The 21,140-nt window shown below is 54.0% G+C and overlaps 1 protein-coding gene across 1 annotated transcript in view; it reads left to right on the top strand.

Annotated features, from left to right (window-relative positions):
- The window catches only part of TRERF1 (transcriptional regulating factor 1), a 215,762-nt gene that overhangs the window by 122,503 nt on the left and 72,119 nt on the right, over positions 1-21,140 (top strand).

Consider the following 21,140-nt stretch of genomic DNA (forward strand, 5'->3'; position numbering starts at 1 on the left):
TGCTTCAGGGACCAAGGCCCGCACCAGCCGGGAAGGAGCTTCAGTGGCCGACGAGCCGGGGACCGGAGAGACTCATTGCAGGACCCTGTCCCCCCCGGACGCCTCCCGCTGCTCACCAGGCGATGGCCACTTACCCATGCCAGGCCGTGAGCGTTGACTGTGGCGGTGAGCTCCCCAGAACGTTGGTGAACCCAGCTCCCCGGTTCACGTGGAACCCGAGGAAGATACAGGCGAGACGTGAAAGACGCTTCGGAGAACGAAGGCACGTTTTCATGTACTGACGGCTTCGATCGGGAGCCCTCTGAGCTAACCCCGCCAGCTGGGATTGGCCGCGGAAAGAGGTCCTCGGCCGGCCGAGTGTGCGTGTCTGCGCTGGGTTCTTTCTCTTCGCTCACACGCTGGCTCTTGTACTGACCTCCAGCACCCCTCCCGCTGCCCACGGGGACCTCCCTGCAGGCCGCACTGCCTTCCTTGGCCGTCCAGCAGTCCCCGGGCCACCATAGATGCTCTCTGTGCAGATGTGCTGGAAACACGACAGCAGGCCAGCTTCCCGCCCTCCGCTCTGCTCGCAGGAAGGCCTGTTGTGCCCGAGGCAGCGGCTCCTTAGGGCACCTCCTCTTACCCAGCTGGAAGCATGTCCCCTTCCTGACCTAAACCAGAACACCGCCCGCTGGAACTCTTAGGAAGAGTGATCCCTGCGACAGAAAACCCCACACGACACTGCCCGTCTCTTAGAAGCGGTGGGAGCAGGCCTCCTCTCACAGCCCCCGGAACACACTCACAGTCGGGTTCGTGGTGATGGGGAGGGGGTCTAGAAAGGAAACAAGGCTGTCTCCTTGTCTGAGAGGGAGTGAGTATGCAAATGAGCAAGAGAGCCATCAGGAAGCAGTGATACTAATTGGTAGTTATTTATAAAAATACCTTGCTTGGCCCTAACCTGTTTGGCTCAGTGGGTAGAGCGCCGGCCTGCAGACTGAAGGGTCCCGGGTTCGATTCCAGTCAAGGGCATGTACTTTGGTTGCAGGCACATCCCCAGTAGGGGGTGTGCAGGAGGCAGCTGATCAATGTTTCTCTCCCATCCATGTTTCTCTCTATCCTTCTCCTTTCCTCTCTGTAAAAAAATCAATAAATATATTTTAAAAAATATACCTTGCTTGACAAAACAAAAAGTCAGCAACTCTCTGTGAGTTCCCCAAATTAAATAAATAAGTATTTTAACAAATCTGTGAATACTAGAGATATGAGCAACACTATAGAACTGAACCGGGTGTTATGCATGTCGGATTTCGTTCTGGTTTTGTGTCTGGCTGAGCATTCTTGGACTGAACCTTAATTTTTTTCAGATCTCAATTTCTTATCTACGATAGATCAGTGGTTCTCAACCCTGGGTGCATATTAAATTACTGGGAAACTTAACACACACACACACACACACACACACACACACACACAATACCAGAGCCCCACTCCAGTCCACAGGTATCCACATCTCTGGGGGTGGGGGCGGGAGTTTTTTTAAAAGCAGCCGACAGTGAGACCCCTGGATTCTCGTCATTGCTCATTTGAGCCCCACCGTGTTAGGAATCTATGTATTGTACTGCCCAGTTTTGTACCTTTCACACCATGTGCACAGATGTCGTAAGCGTCTTATATAGCAAGAAATTTCACTATTTACGAAAAACTCCCCATAACTCACATGAAGGCCACTGAAATAATGCCAACATTCCTTCTCCCATAAGTCAGAATCGCAAACGTAATCATAGAACATTAAACAATTCATTTTTGACCCAGGAGTTTAGCGTGGACTTTCATTTCTTTATTCCCTCATTTTTGGGGGGGAAAAAACACCTACTGGCTGGAGGCCTGAGGCCGCCCTGTGTGTGGAGGGCCCGACCGAGAAGGTCAGAGGGCAGACCTTCCTGGAAGTGTTTTTGCTAGAAGAGCTGCGTGAGCCGTGAGTGCCAGGCTGGGAGGTCCAGTCAGGGGAGGCGTTCTCGGATCTAAATTCTGCCCGGAGTAGGCGCGGAGCCTGGGCAGCTGAGCCTGCCGCCTGCCTGAGGGGCTGAGGAGAGGGGCGCCAGCCCTCCCTGCCCGCAGCCCCCGGATGGAGGGAGGCTTTGCTGTGACCTCCGCCCCGGGAGAAGCTGGACGTCCCAGGGGACCCTGTAATGAGGTGTGTTCTCAGAGCCCTGTGCCCTCTCCGTAGAGATGTGAGGAAGAGCCAGGGTGGGCAAAGCTTCCTTGGGCTCAGTCCCCAAGCACCATACTAACATGCTCCATGTTCTCCCAAACCCCCCACACACACACGCGCATTCACACACACACACACACACACACACATTCACATTCACACACACATTCACACACACACATTCACACACACATTCAAAAACACATTCACATTCACACACACATTCACACACACATTCACACACACACATTCACATTCACACACACATTCACACACACACCCACACACACATTCACATTCACACACATTCACACACACATTCACACACACACATTCACATTCACACACACATTCACACACACACACACACACACACACACACACACACATTGGGCTTCTTCTTTGCAAGGAGGTCACACCTGGTTTACAACATCTCCTGGCTCTTCAGGAAGAGAACGGCTGCTGACACACATTTCACTCACCTGGGAAGTCCCCCATTCCCAGCTCCTGCAGAGCCCATGGGAAGGGGAGCATCTGAGGGCAGAAGGGACTGTCCCTGTGGGAGTGGCCTGGGGGGTGCACATGCCTCGGCAGCGCTGTTAGTCCGGCTCTTCCCAGCGTTCAGAGTGGCCCCGGAGGTCACGGCTGGGAGGGATGCACTAGCCCGGGGCCCCTCAGAGGTAGCCGCCTCCCCGCTCAGATCCCACCCTCCCGGACTCCGAATCCCACGAGTCCCTGCTGAGGATCACAGCACCCGGGGGCCCTGCACTCTCCGTATCTCTGCCTTTGCCCCTCGGACGTGGCGGTTTGCGGCTGGGAACTTGTTTGGTGGCCCTCAGGCAGCTGGTCACGGCTTGGGATGGCCTGTTTGTCAGTCATCCGGAAAAGGAGCCTCCCGCCTCCTCCCAGCAAGGTGCCTGCAGCGGGCGGAGGGCGGGGAGGGAATGGGAGCGTGTGTGTCTGCTTCTGAGGTGCAGGGAGTCCCCATCTGCAGCCTTGTTTCACTCTCCACCCCTCACCACCCCCGGCACCTTGCCTCTCTCACTCTCCGGACCCTCCACACCCCCTCGGAGCGTCCCGTCCTGCTGCCTCTGTGCCGCCGCCTGCCCATCAGCTGTCTTCCTACAACGTGTCGCCGATTGCCTCTTCTCTGTTCTTTTCAATGTTTTACATTTATACAATTAAAGGATTCCTTTACTGTCACTTTTGTGGGTTGTAGAAGGCAAAGGAGGTAAAAGACACGGTTGCCATCTGCTGATTTTAACCAGAAAGCCCACGGCATGCTTTGGAATAGCTTCGTAGTATTCCATCCTCTGTCTGGACCTCGACTCACCCAGTGTCTCATTCTACACATTCGTATTGCCCCCTCCACCGCCCATCAAACCAGTACCTGAGCCCTGGCCCGTGTGGCTCCGTTGGTTGAGTGTCATCCGGGGAACCGAAAGGTCATTGGCTCAATTCCTGGTCCGGGCACAGGCCCAGGTTGCAGGTCTGATCCCCAGTCGGGGTGCCTGAGGGAGGCAACTGATTGATGTTTCTCTCTCTCTCCATCTCCCTTCCTTTCTCTCTGAAAGCAATAAAACACCTCTTAAAAACTGCAACTCCTGCCTCTATGCTTTAAAATATGTATAAGAGAAATAAAACGGTGCATGAACATCGTTTGTCACTAACACTTTAGGCATATTCATGACGATTTCCTAAGGGTGAGTTTCCATAAGTAGAATTTCTGGGTCAGAGGATAGGTAGAAAGTTTAAGATGTTTCTCGTGCATCGTGCTAAATTCTTCTTCCTAAACGTGGTACTCATTTGCATTCCTGCCATGAATGTGCCTGCTGCTCCACACTCTGTCCGTGCCGGGTCTCTTTGAACATGTGTGTGTGTGTGTGTGTGTGTGTGTGTGTGTGTGTGTGTGTAATGGGCACACTCTGCAGGCCAGGCTCCCGGTCAGAGGTCATGCACATGAGAGACGCTGGTGAACTGGCCATCGTTGCCGCCACGTCCTTGCCAATGCCGCAGTGTGATTCGAGAACCTTTTCCGATTTGATAGGTTATTTTCATCTACGTTTTATTGATTTCTCCCGAGGCGGACAACTTCTCATGTGTTTGTGCCATTTCTATTTTCTCCTTTCATGGGCTATCTGTAACTCGTTTTTCCCTTAGTGTGTTTATCATTTTCGTATTGATTTTTTTTAAGCTTTCTTTATATATTAAGGATATTAATAATGCATATGGCAAATAACTTTTTTCCTTTGACATTTAATTTTGTTTGCTCCTCTTGTTTGTGCCCACATACAGCGGATACGTTTCACACAGCGCAGTTCACCAGCCCTTTGCCTCTGTGGTGAGCTTCCAGAATGACCTGAGCCTGGGGCCTGAGCCTTCCCTTCCCTTGCTGGGGCCGGAGAGGCGGCTGGTGCAGGCCTGGTCCTTAGGTCCTCGGAAGAAGGGCAAGCTCACCACTTATAGATCTTTCTGGGAGGGCTGCTGACCCGTGGTTGGGGTGGAGGTGGGGGTGGGGTGGGGGTGGGGGTGGGGAGGGCCGGAGGTGGGTCCTGGGGAAGAGGCAGCCCAGCCTGGGACTCCACATCCCTGCCCTGCCGCTGGCCGGGTGTTCCAGCACCCCCCTCCCATTGGGTGAACCAGAGGCGAGGTGAGTGTCGTGGAGGTATGCACACGCTGTACGCCCCTTGGGCCACCAGCAGCTGGCCTCGGGGGGGGGGGGGGGGGCAGTGTTGACCACTAGGGCCGGTGGTCCAAGGAGGGGCTGATCCTGACCAAGTCTTTCGCCACTGATGGAGCCTGAAAGCGGGTTAGGACCAGACAAGTGGGACCAGTACTTAAAGGGCCCATGACTCGGTTCAGGCCAGGCTTCCTGTGACACAGGCCAGTGTGCTCAGTGCAGGCTTCTCCTCCAGTGTGTCTCTCCCTGGGCACGGACCTGGCGCCTCCTTCCTCCTCATGTGCAGACCTGCTCCTGGTGAGACTGCTGGGGACGAGGGAGGCGCCCGGGGTGGATGCTGGGGAGTCCCTCGCAGCGGCGGCTGCTGAGTGGAGCGGGAACTTCCCGGATGGAGGCGACTCGGAGCCTCGTGCTCCCCAGCCTGGGTCGTCTGTGGGCTAGACAGTAAGATCGGTTTTAGAACCATGTGGGCAGTGCTGAGCGGGTTTTTAAAAACTTCCAGCAAAGCGGGTCCTTCAGACCTGTTTGGGGTACTTTTTTTTTATTATTATTATTTAATATATTGTATTGATTTTGTGCAGAGAGGAAGGGAGAGAGATAGAGAGCTAGAAACATCGATGAGAGAGAGTCATCGATCAGCTGCCTCTTGCACATCCCCCACTGGGGATTTGCCCGCAACCAAGGTACATGCCCTTGATCGGAATCGAACCCGGGACCTTTCAGTCCTCAGGCCGACACTCTGTCCACTGAGCCAAACCGGTTTCGGCTGTTTGGGGTACTTTGACCAAACCTTCATCATGGCCTTAAGACTGCCTAGTGCCGTGGTTGGCAAACTGCAGCTCAAGAGCCACAATGGGCTCTTTGGCCCCTTGAGTGCGGCACTTCCACAAAATACAACGGCCTGGATGAGTCTATTTTGAAGAAGTGGTGTTAGAAGAAGTTTAACAAATTGGGCTCTCCAAAGAAATTTCAATCGTTGTGCTGTTGATATTTGGCTCTATTGACGAATGAGTTTGCTGACCACTGGCCTAGTGGGTAGTTCAGGTGGGTAATTCCACATTTCCTCCTGAAAATTAGAACTAGGAAGTGGGACATAAAACCACAATAAGGTGGATTGTGATCAACAAAACTACCTCTTCCTTCTGCTCCTCAGCCACTCCGAGTCCCTTCCCATCACCAAGCCTTCGCCCCGGCCTCGCCCTCCGGACCTTTCGCTCACAGGGTCTTGCTCCTGTGCCGCATCCTCGGGAAGGATCGTCGCTGCACCCCCAGCTCAGGCGGGGCCGCCCGCATTCCTGCCATTTGTCCCCACACAACCTTGCTCTCTTCCCTTGGGAGCCATCCTGACACCAACAGTGGTGGCGCTAATGGTGGAGGACCAGCCCCGTGCCCGGCAGGGGGGTAAAAGCTTTGCTAATGTGAATGCGTATGAGCCTCACAGCACCCCTCTGAGAAGCAGACTCTCATTCCCCTTTGGGGGTAAAGAAACCCAGTCCCGAGAGAGGTTAATGTAGCCGTTTGGCACTGGGAGTCCTCTCTTCCGTCCACATGTACAGAGCACTTTGTATGGCCCGGGCCCAGGCTCTGGGCTGGCTTCTGGGGGTACAGAGATGAGTTAGTCGCCATCTTTGCGTCCAGGGCATCAGGAGACCAGTGTTCCACGCCAGCTGGGTGAGTGGCTGCTCCCTGAGGCCCGGGGGCAAGTTGCTTGCACAGAGACACGTGCTTTAATTTCCCGTCTGTGAAGCGGGGCGAAGGCACCTTCCCCAGCGACTCCTCGGGGCTCTCGGGAGCTCTCTTGGTAAACTCACTTCGGGGATGCTCACCATGGTACAGAAGCCAGGAGTCGCTGGGCACCCACACTCTGAGGCTGAGAGTCATTCCCCAGAGGAAGGAAAGGTCACGAATGAGCCACCACTCATCTGTTCTGCGTGGTACTGAGTTCTTCTCAGAGTCCACCCCCTTATGTGTAGTCACTTTATACAATAGTACCAGGGAACTCTTGTTTTTAAGAATAGTTGATTGATTTTTAGAGCAAGAGGAAAGGAAAAGAGAGAAACATCCCTGTGAGAGTGCAACCTCTATCGACTGCCTCCTGCATGCCCCCGGCCGGGAATCAAGGGAACCGAACCAGCAAACTTTTGGTGTGCTGGATGACACCCAACCAATTGAGCCACACAAGCCAGGGCCTGGGGGTGAGGGGTGGGAGGCGGGATTCTTAAACGCCTCAAAGGTTTTAGTGAGGATCTCAAAATCCTTTTTTGGGTCCACTGATGGAAATGACCCTGAACTTACGTAATAACTGGCCTATGGGATTACGACATTCGGGGCAGCATCCATCCGATTGGAAGCGGTGGGTTTTATCGTCCAGGAAACCAAAGTCCCTCCTTGCCCACTCACGGCACTTTCTGAAGGAAGTTGCTTATTCGTCTCGTCGTCGGGCTGCCAGCCTGGCCGCTGAATTCAACAGCTGCTGCTGTTCTGGAGCCTCGTGTGGGAGCGCTGTTTTGCTCTCTGTGATTCTTGCCAAGACCGTTAGCTGACAACAGGCCCGTGGTACTAGATGAGATGTTGGTGTGGTGGGCAAACGGCTCTGTGGAAAGGGATCCTTGCTCCTTGTCGTCCTCTGGAAAGGGACTGGAAAGAGCGAGTGATGAAGGAAAGCAGCCAACACGCCCGACCCCACCCCCTCACACCGTACGTAGGAGCGCTGTGGTCTCTGATTCTTGCCTGGGTCCCACCTGCCTTAGTCTCATTCACGGTTTGTTCCCTGTGTCTTCATGTGTTGTACAAGCTGTTAATCACCACACGTGCCCTCACAAGCTGGGCATGTTTGTGGAGTGATAAAGCAATTGTGACTATTTGTTGAGTGATAAAGCCCTTATGTTAGAATCTCCCACTTGCCAAGAGACAGGCACCAGGCCTGCCCACTCTGGGAAGCATCCAGGGTCAGATCCTGTTGGTTTTGCCTTTTCATTCATTTGCACTGTTACCCACAAGGCTCCCCTGTTCGCAAAAGCCCGGGGGACGCGTTGCCTCCTGGTGTGTGGCTGGGAGCCGTGTGCCATGGCACTTTCCTCTGGATGCTCACCACACCACGTGTGTCACCCTCTTTCTGGGCCGGTCTGCCTCGCTCCCCTTTTCTTAGTTGATGGGATTCTTGCTTCATCCATCTTATTTCTCCCCTGACTATATGTAGGGCCTACCTGTGAAGGTCCTTCATCTGTATTCACTAATTAAAATTGGGAATTACACGTCTTTTAGGCAATCCCTCTGTTCTGCTGCTGAACTAGAGAAGATCAGAATAACTGCCCTGGGCAAATGTGTGCTTTCTCTAATCCACTTTTTCATGAATCCATAGAAGATAAATATGAGAATATGGGCTGGTTATTCTCCTCCTGCCCCCTCCTCCCAGTCCCATTCTCTGTCCTCCCGCGGGCTGGGAGCCTGGCCCCGTGGCTCTCATTAGCTGGCTCCTTTACTTGACCTGCTGGGTTTGGGGCTTGGCCAGTAGGAAACACCAGCAGGAGGTCCAAGAACAGGAGGAAAGAGAAAGTGGAGTGTAAATACCTCCTGCTTTATGGGGCTCCGGGAACTTGGGAATAGCGAGGCCTTGGCTTTCACACTGGGAAACCCCAAAGGCTCCTTGGTGTCGGTGTCTGGGTGCTGCACCGTCGATGGCACCTTGACCCTCCCCACACCTCTGTAATTTGTCCATTTATCAAATTATTTTCATTTAAACCCTTATGGAGTGGCATCAGTAGTATTCTGCAGAGAGTCACTTTGCAGCCTTAATTATGTGGCCCAGTAACCAACCCCATGAATGGATTTGTTTCTTATTCTTGCAAAAGGTGTTTTGGTGTGTGTGGTTTTTCTGGAGTGGGGTGAGGGGATACAGTCAGAAGACTCCTATATAATAAAGAGGTAATGTGCAAATTGACCCTTACACCCTTGCACAAGTTGGCCACCCCCATGAAGTAAAAAATGGCGGATAGTTGTGGGCAATCAGGCCAGCAGGGGCGGGCAATTAGCAGCTACCAGGACAGCAGGGAAGAGCAATTGGTGGTGACTAGGCAAGCAGGGAAGGACAGTTGGGGGTGATCAGGCCAAAATGGGAGGGCATTTAGGGGCAACCAGGCTGGCAGGAGAGGGCAGTTGGGAGCAACCAGGCCTGTAGGGGAGAGCAGTTGGGGGTGGGGGGTTGGACCAGGCCTGCAGGGGAGGGCAGTTGGGGGCATTCAGGCTGGCAGTGGAGCATTTAGGTGTCAATCAGTCTGGCAGGGCAATTGGAGTGTGATCAGGCTGGCAGACAGGCAAGCAGTTGGGAGCAGTCCTGTATGGTGAGAGGGATGTCCCAGATTGGAAAGGGTGCAGGTTGGGCTGAATTTCGTGCACCAGGCCTCTAGTTTATAATAAAAACAAGTCTCCTGGCCCCTTCTCTGCCTAACTGAGTCCCACTCCCTTGGGCCAGCCACTTTTAATCCTTTCCATTATTTTTCTGGCTCCTTCTATTTAAGTAACGTGCTTTTATCTTACTCCTATTTTAGAAGTTATCGGCCTACTTCCTGTTGTGATAGATGACGATTTAGCTCCCTTATACCACCCTCTACCCCTCCCCACATCCTCACAACATAGTGGTGTTGTTATTTATATTTCCTCGGCTTGGTTAGCCTGAGAAGTGAGATTCTTCCTGTCATATTTCTTATTCATTAACAACCACATCTCTTGATTCCCTGTTCAGGACGACGAAGATGTTAGTGTCCTTACCCCCGCTGCCTTCCACTTTCCAGTTTTGTCCTCTCTATCTTTACTTGTACATTGTTTTGTTTTTCAATATTTTTATTGATTTCAGAGAAGGAGGGAGAGGGATAGAGAGAGATAGAAACATCAGTGATGAGAGAGAATCATTGACCGGCTGCCTCCACACGCCCCCTACTGGGGATCGAGCCCACAACCAGAGCATGTGCCCTTGACCAAATCGAACCCAGGACCCTTCAGCCCGCAGGCTGATGCTCTATCCACTGAGCCAACCCGGCTAGGGCTTTACTTGTGCATTGTTAAGGGGGATGACATCTTTATTTTGTAACTGCCATGAAATCTGTAGGTTGATCCTAAAGGCTGGAGAACCAGCAGATGGAGTTTCTGTTGCTGTGAATGTATAAGCAAGTTGTGTATCTATAGTGAACTCTCTGGCATACTTGTTTGGTTTGCCTAGTGATTTAAAAAAAAAAAATCAGCCAGCGTTCTTAAAAAGGGGGAGTTTTCACAAAAGGTTGAGAGTTTGAGATCTTGCTCTAAAAGCTGAGCGATCTGGCACATAAGGTGACGCTGCTGGAGGTGCCAGCTCTCCCATGGGAGGGCCACTCCAGTTTGCACAGTCCCTGCCACTCAGTGTGTGTGCCCTCATACCTAGCCTGCATGGCTCATTTACGTATTAGTCTGTCCCCAAAGACTTTTAAGGGTGTGAGGTTGACGACTGACCTCTTATCTTTGGAGACAAGGAGTATGTTATGAATCCTTTTTTTCCCCCCTTGTAAAGAGCTTTTTATTTTTCCAAGAGTATATCATTGCCTTTCTTCTTTCTCGTTTCCTCCTAAACTCTCTAGTCTGTTGCGCCTTTTATGTATTCTTCCTTCCTTCAAGTTTCATCTGGTTACTCTAAGCCCGTTGTTCGCAAACTGTGGCTCGAGAGCCACATGCGGCTCTTTGGCCCCTTGAGTGTCGCTCTTCCACAAAATACCACAGTCTGGGGGAGTCTGTTTTGAAGAAGTGGCGTTAGAAGAAGTTTAAGTTTTTTTGTTTTTTGTTTTTTAAATATATTTTATTGATTTTGTACAGAGAGGAAGGGAGAGAGATAGAGAGCTAGAAACATCGATGAGAGAGTCATCGATCAGCTGCCTCTTGCACACTCCCCACTGGGGATATGCCCGCAACCAAGGTACATGCCCTTGACCGGAATCGAACCCGGGACCCTTCAGTCCCCAAGCCGACGCTCTATCCATTGAGCCAAACCGGTTTCGGCAGAAGTTGTTTAAGTTTTAAAAAATTGGCTCTCGAAAGGAATTTCAATCGTTGTACCGTTGATAGTTGGCTCTGTGGACTAACGGGTTTGCCGACCACCGCTCTAAGCCTGATACCCAACTGTCGTCTGGGTTTTCCTGTAGTATTTCACCAGGTTAGTCCCACTGCTTCCTGGACCGCATGCCTTCTCTGTGGGTCCATTCTGTTTCCTCAGAGGAGGACAGTCCTTTCTTTGGGTTAGGAGAGTGCCTACCTGGCTGCCCCAGGACGCTCCCGTGGCAGAGTCAGCTGCATGGCTTCAGGTTTGATAGGCTCCCCCCATCCAGCCTCACATCTGACTCCTGGCATCTCTGAGTCACACGCCTCTGGGCTGTCTTGCCAGCTGTCGGGCTCCCGTAGCATCCGAGCCCCTTCCAGCTCAGGCTTCCTGTGGGCAGCGTCAGTCCTGGTCTCCCGCCGTCTGTCTGTCTGTCTGTCTCTTCCCCCAGAAAGTCGATTCAGTCTCTTCCCTGGGAGCCCTCACCTGTTTCCTGTGCTGCTTGAAACTACGTCTTTAAGAAACTCCTCCACTCTCATCTGGTGACGATGTGTCCAGACGGAGGGGATGCACATGAGTGCAGTGGGTTTGCCCTCCGTCTTTCATGAATTCATCTTGAACCTGATTTAAATTCCCGCCTGCACCACGGCAAGAGCTGACAGGCTAACCTCTCCCCGACCTGACGTAGCGGCTCTTTGATCACACGTGTCAAACACAAGGCCCGCTGGCCAAATCCTTGATAGCATGTGAGTTGGTTAACAGCACTGTTAAGGAAAAGATTGTTCCACTCATTTTAAATTCACATTTCTGGTTAACATTGTCAGTTTATGACTGTTCAGTAAACCATTCGGCCCGCGATTTAGGCTGGATTTTAGATTTTGGCCCCTTCTCTGATTGAGTTCGACACCCCTATCCTAGATGGACCCTCTTTAGGATTTAGGCGAGGTTCCTTGTTGTTTATAATATTACATGCCTACCCATTCCTATCCAATTTGTACTCTTTTTTTAATGATCCGATCTAGGTCTTGTATTAACTTTGTTAAGGCAGTGTGAGCTGCCAGGACCATCACCTGGTTTGGGGTCAAACACGATGGAAGTCACTCTTGCTCTTATAGCAAACGCAGGTGCCACCCAGATGCGCCCAGCATGTCCCACAAGATGACTCAGGGACCTGGGCCCCTTCCCCCTGTGACCTGCCCTGCTCTGGAGGACGCTCCCTCGCCGAGGTGATATTGCACTCAAGGGGGGGAATCCTACATGACATACCTGTGACACCTAGACAGACAGATGTCAGTCTCTGGCATTACAGCCTCGTGGAGGAAGGAGGCTGGGGAAAGTGTCTAAAAACGCTCCTTTCAGGGGGAGTCATGAAAAAACGATGAGGAACGTGACTGCAGGGCCCAGGAGTTCCTGGGTTCGGGTGGAAGGGAAAAAGGAGGCAGCGGAGGCTCGCCCACTTCCCAGCCAGTTTGGCCCCAAAAGGACACGCGGCCCTTGGCCCACATTTTGTTGACGGGAACTCGTCAGGGGCCCGCCTGCTGCAGGGGGAGCTGGGAGATGGCGTTCGGCCTCTCGGTGACAACGCTCAGCTGAGTGAGGAGCACGGGTCTGGAGGATGGCCGCTTGGCCTCCAAATGCAGGGTCAGCGGACTGTCTTGCAGAGCCAAGTGGTACATATTTTAGGCTTTCGCGCCATCTGGTCTCCATCACAACTGCTCCTCTCCTCGGGGCTGAGAGCAGCCTCAGGCAGGAGCATGGACATGAGTGGGCGCGGGTGTGCCTCTCGGGCTCTGCTTACATAACCAGGCGGCTGATGGGCCTGCAGGCTGGGCTTGGCCAACATGTTCCCGTCCCTGCCCCTGACGGCCGTTTCCATTGTCCACACTCGCTCTGCTTCTCAGCACCTACGCCATGTTTTCTCCATTCCGCGGGCCCCTCAGCCACCTGGGCAGGGTGAGAGCTGCCCTGCCTACAAGAAGAACGAGATGGGACATGACCCTCGGCCACATGGAGCATAGAGGCCCCGAGTCTGGAGGGAGGGAAAACGTTCTGCGTACGACAGTGTGACATTAGGGCGTCCCCACCTCGAACCCCACGGCTATCTGACACGGCAGGAGGCAGCGTACCTGGCACTTTGTAGTAAATACTAGAAAACGGTGACACTTCCCCGTGTTCAGGGCTGCGGGGTCACGTACAGGGCCTGTGCCAGGTGACATAGGCCCTCGGAGGAAGTCTTCTCACGACGTGAGGGAATGCACCATCATTTTCGATGGGTTGTTATTCGGAGATTAAAGCTGGTGTTTACAAAGAGCTTTCAATAACAAGGCAAGACGCTTATGTTAGACACAGGATGCAAAATTATGTACACAACGTGATCTCAACCATAGTGTCTTAAAAGTTTAACAGAAAAAGGTTTTGGGGGGGGAGGAAATATCTTCGACGTGGCAGGATTATGAGTGGTTTCCCTTCTCATGCTGTGAATGTTAACTAACATTTTTATAGCGAGCGTGCTTTGCCGGTGGAGAGGAATGGATGTGATTTTAAAACGGGAGGAAGACAGCGAGCACGGAGTGGGTGCCTGGGAGGGGGGCCCCACCCTGTGCCCGCACCCCCGGCTGACAGTGCCCCCAGAAAGTCTGTCACTATGAGGCAGCCCCTTCCTCTCCCTCCCCCCAGTGGGGAAGGCCTTCCTGTTCCTACCTGAGGAATCTTCCTGGTTTCTAAGTGATGGAAACCTCACCTAGAGTCTCTTTCCTGGGGTGGGCCAGCTCCTCCGATGACTCACCGGGGTTATCGGCAGGGCGAGGGGGAGGGGCGTGCGTGGGGTTCACTGCCTGTCAGAGTCCTCGGTCCTCTGGGCCATGTCCCTGCCTGTCCATCTGCGGACTGACGTGACTGCGGGGAGAGATGAAATCAATCTCTGACCCGCAGGGCCGGCCGCGTTGACCAGAGCGAGGAGGCCTGACTCCAGGTGCCTTCGCTCCCAGGGTAGCAGAGAACAACCCATTCTGTAGTTGTAACCAAATTCGAGACCTACTAAGTATTCTCTGGTCCCCTCTTAGTTACTTCTTCCAGGCATTGGGCCGCTGGGTTTGGGGGTCCTCCCCCCATGTCACGCCCTCCCGAGCCCCTTTTCTTCAACCCATGGCTGTTTCGCTTGGTAATTTCATCCCTGAGTCCTGGGTGTCTACACGCTGGCCTCGAACTGTGCTGTCCGCACCTGGAGGATTCTCCGGTCCTTTGCCCTTTCATTGCAGTGGCTCCTCTCCCCATCACCCAGGGCCCTGCCTCCCCTCTTCAGCTACATCGACGGCTTGGAAATAGCCGTGGTGCCATCGGTGAGCTTGCGCGTGGCCTCCCCACATTCAGCCTCCTCTCTCTCTGCTGCAGAAGCTCCCTCTGAGCTCCAGCTTAGGCTGGGGTGAGTGTCCGTGTCCCCACCCTGTCTCCTGGGTCCTCAGAGCTGATCCTCGCAGTCTTCTGCTTCCTCTCCGCACACGCACCCGGGACCAGACGGGGTGGATGTGAGTACGTGAGGCACAAGCATTCGTTAGTCCTCGGTCCCTGCTTCTGTGCGCACACAGGCTTCCTGTGACTGGTGAGGCCCTCCACCGGGGCCTCATCCTCGGCACCGCTGATGTTTCCAGGCAGATAATCCTGTGTCCTGGGCATCCCTGTCCTCCACCCTCCAGATGCCAAAGCATTTCCCCGGTTGTGACGACCACATATGCCTCCAGGCAAAATCCCTGCAGGTGAGAACCACTGCCCTCACTGGGAAACCCCCGCCCACCACCCCCTGCCTCTGTCCTCCCCCCTCTACCCTCCCCACCCTCCACCCCTGTGCACCTGCCATGTGCTCGCTCATCCCTGCTCAGGGCTGACTCCCGCTGCCCCTGTTGCTTTGAATGTTCTCTTCTCAGATCTTCTCCTCTAGGGCTCAGCTCAACCGATGCCTCCTTACAAAAGCCTTTCCGAGGCACCCCCGTGAACAACCTGTTTGCGCCTTCATGTTTGTGTTTCTCCGTTGCATTCACTTTAAAATCGTCTGTAGACGCTCTGTGGCCACCTTTCCTACTTCCTCCTCCTTCTCTCTGTTCCAGCCCCACCAGCCTTCTCCTGATTCCTCCATCCCATCAGGTGGGCGCTCGCCTGGGGCCAGGCCTTGCTGTTCCCTCTGCCTGGGATGCCCCTCCCCCGCGCCGACCGCTGGTTCCCTCCCCTTCAGGCCCAGAAGATGTCATCTTCTCATAGAGGCCTTCTTGGACTACTACCCGTTTCGTTCTTTATTTCTGTCCATGGTACCTGACAGACCATGAGTTTCAGTTATTTCCTTTATTTCTGTTTCCCCGATTACAATGAAAGCTCCGGAGGGCAGGGAGTTTTGTCTTCCTTGCTGTCCATAGCGTGCTGATCACATAGAACAATGCCTAGCACATAACAGACACTCCACGGATACTTTTTGGCTGTGTGAGCTTCATTTTGCAAGGCTTGTTAGTGTCTGTGCCCTAACATGACTGTGGACATTTAAAAAGCAAGGTGAGCCCAGATGGCGTGGCTCAGTGGTTGGATGTTGACCTATGAACCAGGAGGTCATGGTTCGATTCCCAGTCAGGACACGTGCCTGGATTGCGGGCTCAATCCCCAGTAGGGGGTGAGCAGGAGGCAGCCCATTGATGATTCTCTCTCATCGTCGATGTTTCTCTCTTTCCCCCCTCCCTTCCTTTCTCTGAAATCAATAAACTCATTAAAAAATTTTTATTAGAAAAGAAAGAAAACGGGGGTGAGGTTGGCTTCTGGTTGTGAAGCCAGACACTTAATGTCCTTGTGAATGGGGGTGTTTACAAAGCACAAAGCGATGGATTTGCTAGTAGTGCTTTCGCTGGCACCAGGCAGAGCGCTGACTATGGCTGTGCCTTGTATTGACCACACCTTGGTTGAGGTTTTACTCCCTAATGTGTATGTGCGCCTGTCTAAAAGTAGTTCTTAGTTCTTGCCGAAACCGGTTTGGCTCTGTGGATAGAGCGTCGGCCTGCAGACGGAAAGGTCCCGGGTTCGATTCCGGTCAAGGGCATGTATCTTGGTTTCGGGCACATCCCCAGTAGGGGGTGTGCAAGAGGCAGCTGATAGATGATTCTCTCTCATCAATGTTTCTAACTCTCTATCCCTCTCTCTTCTTCTCTGTAAAAAATCAATAATATATATTTTTAAAAATAAAAAATAAATAAAAGTAGTTCTTAGTTCTTAATTGTAAGCCTCGAGAGGCGGGGATCACCACACTCCTGGCTGCCTATGCAGGGCCCTTGAGTAGGCGCTAAATAAAAGCGCGATGGCCACCCTCCGCCTGTCCCCTTCCACCCAGCGTCCTTTTATCCCTCCTCTCTCCCTGCTCCCGTCTTGTTCCTTTGCTTGTCCTCTTACTGGGCTCTCTTCCTTGTCTCAGACATCCCCATCCTCATCTCCGTGACCCCTAAAGACACACCTTCCGGAAGGCTGAGTGGAAATGCGTCCCAGCAACCCCCCACCTCCACCCCCCTCGGAGCCCAGCAAGCCCTGAAGATGACCAGGGAGCTCCCACGGCCACACCTGCCGCCTGTGGGAACATGTTTACATCCATGGTCTTCCAAGGAGGCCCCTGCCTGTGCCGTGAGGGATCTGGCCAACCCTGCTGGCGTCCCCCTCGCACGGCCATGGCCCCAGAAATCTCACCCCTGGGGCGCGGTGGAGGCTCTTGGGGCTTCACGGGCACCCCTGTTTCGTGGAAGACATCAGAGGAGGCACCAGCGAGCCCTCTGGCAGGGCTGCCCGGAGGCCAGATTGGGAGGCGGCAGATGAAGAGGGGTGGGCGGAAGGAAGGGGGAGAGCCAGCCTGTGTGTTTCTGACAGCCTGTCATAGGGAGAAACTGACGGGAAGACACTTCCCACCTCTGCTTCGGCCCTGCTCCTCGGCGCTTTGTGTCTTGGATGATGTGAGCCCAGAGCCGCACACTTGGAGCTGTTTACAAGGCCGCCTCTGCTCCCGGTGACTCGGAGCCGAGCCCTCTCCGATGGTCCCCGGGGAGCTCTGGAGAGAGGCTGTGCCCCAGGAGCGGGGCGTCAGGAGGGGCGGCCCTGGCCCCGGGCCATCCAGGCTCCCCTTCCTCCTGGAGCGTGTACCCTGGCGGGAGGAAGTGGGGGCTGGAAGTGGAGGCCTTGCTGAAGGCAACAGCTTCTCCGGATTCCCTCTGCCCGGCCAGCCCGGCCTTTTCCTCACCATCCTTCGCCACTCCAGCGAAAAGCACCAGGCCTGCCTCCCAGCCTGGAGAGCAGCAGCGGTCCCCGTGCCCAGGGTGGAGGCCGCAGGCAGCTGGGAGTTAAGGGGCGGGGAGGCTGTGGACCTGGTGGGCTAGTGGCTCTGGCCAAAAGGCATGCAGTCTCCCTGGGTGGTGGTTACCAGGCGCCGCCCATGTGCTCTTGGAGAGCAGGGCCTGTCTCTTCCTCTCTGCTTCTCCCAAGCACCGTGGCCGGCACCGATCCCGGTAAATGAGTGTTGAGTGGACGGGTGAGGGAGGGGTCAGCTGGGCTGCCGGGCAGGAGGACAGCACGGACCGTGTGCCCGTGACGAGGGGCACCCTGCACCTGCTGCAGGAGACGCGTGTGCCCGGCGTTGCAGCTGGACCGGGAGTGCCCTCCCCGCCGGCACAGGCCCTGGGATCAGACCTCATAGGCACCCTGGGAGGCCCGGTCCGTTTCCACCGAACAGAGCATCGGGGGGTCGGTGGCGTGCCCGGTGCTGTGCGGTTGGGAGGAGGCACAGCTGGTTCATTGTGCCCTGAATCTGCCCACTCTGCGGCCGTTTCCCCGACGTGGCTCTGTGGCCCCGAAACCTCAGACACCGCAGACGTGGCGTCGTTCTTGCTTTCGGAAAAGACTCCCACGCCTTCCTCCACCGGCAGCTGCGTGCCGTCTGAGAGGGACCGTCCTCTCCTTTCTGCTCTGCCTGCGGCGGCGGAGCTGGGCCTCCCCCAGCCGCTGCTCGGGGCCCTGAGAAGTGGGATGGGGAGGCCCCTCGGACGCCTCTCCTCTGGTGGCTTCGGAGAAAGGGGGACGATTGGCTCCGCCTTCCTTTCCCTCTGTCTTCCCCCAGTTCTCACTGTCCCCAGCTTACAACCCAGCGTGGCCATGGCAACCCAGAATGCATTTCTTCACAGAAGTAGCTTCAACTTGATGCATGGTCTACCCATGATATATCTGAGATAGACTACTGAGAGCACCAGCCAAGTAGAGAACTGGTTTTAATAGTAATAGTTTCGTTAATTCATTTGTAATAAGTCTTTAGCAGCATCATCTCTGGTCTGGCCTCTGTACTCTTGTCCTCCTATAGATTGTTTTCCACAGAAAAAGTCAGTGAAGCCCATCTCTCCTCCGCTCAGAGCTGCCCGTGACGTCCTGTTCCCACCGGCTGGCCCCTGCCTACCTCAAGGGCCTCCGTGTCAGCCCTCTCCCCTCCACTAATCTCCTCTCCCCAAAGGACCCCGCCCCTGCTGGGCCCTCTGCCTGGAATCCTCTCACCACCGTGCATTATCCGGTTCAAGCTCAGTTCATTCAAGTCTCTTCCTAGATGTCACCTCTTCAGGTGGCCTTCCCTGGTGGCCCCCAGACACCTGTTCCCCATCATCCTGTCCCCTCACCCCGGTTTACTTTCCTTCGTCACACTTACCCCACCCACCATGTCACCGCCGGTGTGCTTGCTTCCTTGGGTACTGCCGTTCGCCTTCACAAAGGCAGGGACTGGTTTCGTTTCTTTACTGCCGCTTCCGACACGGAAGGATGCACCTGACACGTCACAGGTGCTCGATAAGCGCTTTTAAATACCTGGATGCGTGAACCAGCGAATGAATGCTGTCTGCTCCTCACCAACAGGCAGGCCGGTTCCCCGTGGCGCGCACCAGTCACTCCACACGGCAGCGCCGACGGGTGTGAGGGGCAGGGACTTCATTTCCGCGATGAGTGTGTAGATTGTTTTATTTTATTCTGTATTCTCCGCAAACAGAAACCCGTCCGCGTCGGAGTTCCGAATCGGTCAGAGGAGCGGGGCGGGCGCGGTGCGGTCCTGAGTGCCCTGCCTCTGTTTTCCTGACGGAGGCTGTTTTTCTGTGGCCACCCCGAGCAGGCTCTCACCGGCCCACTCTGACATTTGGGGCCAGATGAGTCTGCCATGGGGCTGTCCTGTGCGTGATGGGGTGCTGAGCAGCAGCCCTGGCCACACCCACTGGATGTCAATACTGTCCCCCCGCTGTGACAGCCGGGAAGGGTCTCCCCTCCATTGCCGGATGTGCCTTGAGAGGCAGAGTCACCCCAGGTTGAGAACTGCCCCTGCTCTGGCATGTCCCCTCCCCCGACGACCGTGGTGCCAAGGCCCCTGCCGGGGATGGCACTGGCCGGGGGACTCCGCCGTCAGGGAAATGTTCTCTTCTGCTCTGTCCCATGGGGGAGCCACCTGTGGCTGGCACTGCTAAAGGTTTGAGTTTTAAAGTCCATTTCATTTTAACCAATTTTAAACTCTTAACTAATTAAGAGTTACTTGCAGCTGGTGGCTGCCGGCTCATACTGCAGTGCACACACGGATACCTGGGGGTGGCACAGACAGAGTCTGCGGGCCTGTGCGGACCGGCTGTCGGCATTTCTAGTAAATTCCAGGGGATACGGAGGACCACAGTCTGAGCAGGATGATGTAAGTCTCTAACAGAGAGCGTTTTGCACCTGTACACGCAACAGTGACACTTCTGCCACCTGGAGCCTCGTTAAAGGACACGGTGGCCTGAGTGTGGGCTGCTGGGGATGTGTGGTCTGTGGAGTTAGACAGATGCTGGCTCCGATCCATTTTAACAGCTGTGTGCCTGGGGCAGCTCCTTACCCTCCCTGAGCCTCCTGCCATGCCGTGTGATTCTGAGACACGCCCAGGGTCTGGCGCAGGCTCGGCACTCGGAAAATAGCAGCCGTTCACCTACAGGAAACACATCATTTACACAAATCGGCCCTGACCTGCAGGCCACACCGGGAGCCCCCAAGTCAGAATCACCCACATCTTCTTTTAAAAAGTAGGTCCTTGGGCACAGCCTACTGAGTCAGAGCTCAGGAAGCTGCTTTTTTTGTTGTTGTTGTTAATTGAAGTACATTTCATATAACATAAAATGAACCATTGACCATTTATAAAGTGCCTAAATCTGCCAAAACCGGTTTGGTCTAGTCGCAGGCGTCTTCAAACTATGGCCCGCGGGCCACATGCGGCCCGCAGAGGAGTCTGATCCAGCCCGCCAGGTTTTTTGGGCAGTGAGCGCAGCCGAGGTGTTACAGTAGGAATCAGTAGTTCATATAGTCTGGCCCTCCAGCTCTCTGAGGGACCGTGATCTGGCCCCCACTTTAAAAAGTTTGAGGACCCCTGGCTCTAGTGGATAGAGCATCGGCCTGCGGACTGAAAGGTCCCAGGTTCGATTCCGATCAAGGGCATGTATCTTGGTTGCAGGCACATCCCCAGTAAGGGGTGTGCAAGAGGCAGCTGATCGATGATTCTTTCTCATCGATGTTTCTAACTATCCCTCACCCTATCTGTAAAAAAAAAACCAATAAAATATATTTTAAAAATAAAAAATAAAGTGCCTAAATCTGTGGCATTTAGTGAATTCACGGTGTGGGACCATCACCTCCGCCTATTGCCCATGCATTTTCACCAAAGAACATCTTGTGCCCATTAAGCAGCCACTCCCCATCCTCCCTTCCTCCCTCTCTAGCCCCTGGCACACTGACCTGTCTCTATGGACTTACCTGCTCGAGGTGTCTCAGGTGGAAAGAATCAGAGCGTAGGTGACCGTTAATACCTGACTTTCTTCACTTCACATAATGTTTTCGAGGGCCATTTCTTTTCACGGCTGAGTAACATCCCCTTGCAGGAATACGCCAGGTTTGTTTATCTGTTGGTCGGTTGGTGGACATTTGGGTCAATTCCACTTTTGTGGCCATTATGAATGAAGCTGCTTCGAACAAACCAACAAGTGTTCGGTTTGGAGTACCTGTTTTCGGTGATTTCTGGCTGTGTCCTTAGGAGCAGAATTATTGGGTCATGTGGTCATTCTGTGTTTAAGCTTTTGAGGACCTGCCACCCTGTTTTCCAACGTGGCTGCACTATTTTCTTTTTAAACCTTCATCCTAGGATATTTTTGTATTGGTTTGAGAGA

Source organism: Pipistrellus kuhlii, unplaced genomic scaffold (assembly GCF_014108245.1).
Source record: "Pipistrellus kuhlii isolate mPipKuh1 unplaced genomic scaffold, mPipKuh1.p scaffold_m20_p_5, whole genome shotgun sequence".
Taxonomy (NCBI): Eukaryota; Metazoa; Chordata; class Mammalia; order Chiroptera; family Vespertilionidae; genus Pipistrellus; species Pipistrellus kuhlii.